We start from the raw sequence: 3,466 nt of genomic DNA on the forward strand, positions 1-3,466 counted from the left end.
TGTATAAAGGGGACGCGGTGGCCGAGCGGTCTAAGGCGTCGGTTGCGGCGCTGTCGTCGCTGGTTCGATTATCGGCCACCGGGCGGCATTTTTCTTCAGGCAAGTCACGGTGTCCGGAGAACAAGTGCCGCCATCCCCCACCCGGGCATGGCAGATACCCTACGGGTGCCCAAATCGAAAATTCTGCCAAAACCAATACACACGTGTAAACAAACTATAGTTCCCTCCCCTACAGTACCACAGGCTAATAACCTTAGCAGTTGAAACCTTAACCCTAAAAAAAAAAAAAATGTAATGTATAAAAAAACTATTTATTGTAGGTTTAACACACTTTATAAATTTATGTTTGAATAATAAATATAATTGTTATTTTCAAATTGTATTCACTTGATTTATTATTAAGTGCTAACATGCAATAATATTCCTTAGATTCCATCGATATGTTATCAGTTATATAATGTATTGACATTAATTATAAATATATATTATATATACCTAAAGGACAAGAAATAATGTAATAATTGATAAAAAAATAATATATATAAGATATTTCAAAAAAAAAATAACAATATGATTAATGATCTGTTAATGAAATCATATATAATACAATAATTGTAATGTAATGGGAATGTATCTAACCAAACTTGAAGACTAACCCACTGACATTTACTTAAGGATAGACACCAAATTTTCACACGAGACATAGGTATAACTGACCAGTGGCGTATTTATGAATTTGTCATGGGGAGAGTCCAGATAATTTTTAGAAAACTGAACTGCGGGGGGCAAAGCCCCCCTGACCACCAAATTACCCTTTATTAAATAAATAAACCATATGTATAAGATGATTTGAAATTTTTGAGTTTTTAATTATTAAATAATAATATGTACAAAATAAATTTAAAAAAAGCGGGTAAGTGGATATCGCTCTGCAGTAGGTTACAAGTGGATCAATGTATAATGGATTGTATTAAACTTGAATTCAATGATATGATATAATATCTTTGTTTAAGAAAAATAGTTCTGAGTGGAGACGGTTTGTCAGTCTGGATATGTTATATTGTTATTATTTATTATAGTCTGTAAGTTGAATTAATATTGAAATATTATAATTTTTTATTCGTTTCTATGGTGATAAACAAGGCGTTAGAAATTAAAATCCCATTTTTAGCAGTTTTTCGTAATTTTCGGTGGTTTTTCCCGTGGCATTTAAGAACTATTGAGAAAATCAAAAAATAACCTCCCTAAAGTACTATCTTGATCCAATTTGCTAAAAGATAAGGCACTATATATTGAAATCAAAGCACTCCTTCTGGTAGAAATTTTGTATACAGGATAAAAAAAAAATAAATACCATTGTAAAACTAATAGCTTCAGTGCTCTGCTCAGAATCTAATATAGTTATGTTATAACACAACTTTTATAAAAATATTTCTTAAAATACATTACTTCATTCATAGTTGATCTTTATTTTATCTACTTTTCAACCTTTATAAGGTTGAAAAAAATATCTCCGGAGTGGCTGTAAATACTGGCAATGTACAAAACTACAAAATATTTGATTTAAAAAATGAACTCGGAATTTTTCAACCATTTTCGGTACCAAACTGATAAAAAAAATCACGAAATTAATTGAAAATGTTGATAACTGAAGCTTCCTTATCGTATGATAAAATTTGTTTTTCTTAATCATGTAAAAACACAACCTTTAACATTTACAAAACAGGAGTCAATGAGGGGTGGTGGTTCGGACCCCTTGACCCCCCCCCCAAATACGCCACTGTAACTGTAACTGCAGTCATGACAATATTTTTTTTCTATGCAGATTAATCTAAATGTCTAGTCAAAATTTCCTACATGGCTAAATTTGACCCTTTAAAATCGTTTTTTATTTTATATAATCATATATTATATAGTTTAAACAGCAACATTATTTTGTTTACCCTTATTTTATTATACGCACTAATATGCATTGTATGTCACTATCATAGAATACTCATTAGTAAATCACGCAGGGTTTAAAATCGATTAGCATTTGTGGAATATATAATGCGTGACTGTCGTACATATTTATATAATGTGCATAGTATAGTTAGGTACTAGGCATATATACATGTATATTATTTAATGTTTATATGTAAGTACACAATTTTAACCAGAAACTCCTATAATTTTATGCATATCAAAATTCATAATACATGCCGAGTATAACTATTTCCCCGATGTCATTCTAATATTCTAAAATAATTACATTAGTATACCTATATATAGGTATTTTAGTATTTATAATTTATATATGCATCCTACCACGGCCACTGTAAAATATATTATGCAATAATAATGATCGTCGTTTTGAAATTATTTATTGTTATAGCCACGGTTTTGACCTCAACGACTGCGCATAATACCTATTTTAGTATTATTATTTATTATAACATAAGCTATTATCTACGCAAAGATTCATAGGACTTAGAAATATATAACTTAACCTAGCATGTGCAATATTTACTTATTATCATTAGTATTAAAGTGTTAATCCACCGTTATATTTTTTTAACCACTTGCACCCCATGCCCTAAAAAGGTGACTAATTACTAATTAGTAATTACTATAATATAATAAAAAACAAGGACGTTTCCACACGTTAACACACAACTACACAGGTCAGAGATACATATTAATTGTATATTTTAGTAGGTATACCTATATATTTACACAAAAATGGTGTTGTACATTTTACAATTTGCCCTACTTGATAGTTGCGTGTTTTCTACCACTATAGATTATTATTATTATCATGTTGATAATATTGTTCATATTATTACATATTAACATTACAATTATTTGTGAATCAGTGGCAGGTATCCTATATGATCCGTTTGTTGCTTCAACAACACATATAACATAGTTTTAGGTGGGTGGGTGATTAATAATTATTTACTATACAATAACACATTATATTGTGTAACATAAATTATAATTTAAAATAAATTTTGTTGTACTATAATATGAGTTAATGTATAATCAATAACTATTAATTTAAAAAAATTGAATATTTAAAATAGGTGCCTACCTATAAATAGCACAAAAGATCCAAAATATTTTGAAATTTATTGTATGTATGGAATAGGAATATTTGGTAAAAAAGTCGAGTCTCCGAAGCCTGATATTCATTTATAGTTTAAAAAAAATCGATTTTGTCAAAAATTGGTTTTGCGTAGAAATTCAAATTTTATTATTGTGTTTCCCGATTATTTTTAAAAGTACAGAAAACTGTTGACTTTTGACTCCCAGAATATCAACTATAGTGAATCTATAGTATTTGTTACAATGAAGTAATTTCAAATCATCACGCAAATAATCTAAGTATTTTTTTTCCGTTAATGTGAAATGGGGCCCTAGTAATTTCCCACCAATCAAATTAATCCATATGTTTTTGCTCCAACATGTTTGGAAGTTTGTAGAA

The sequence above is a fragment of the Acyrthosiphon pisum genome, chromosome A1 (genome assembly GCF_005508785.2).
Source record: "Acyrthosiphon pisum isolate AL4f chromosome A1, pea_aphid_22Mar2018_4r6ur, whole genome shotgun sequence".
Lineage (NCBI taxonomy): Eukaryota > Metazoa > Arthropoda > Insecta > Hemiptera > Aphididae > Acyrthosiphon > Acyrthosiphon pisum.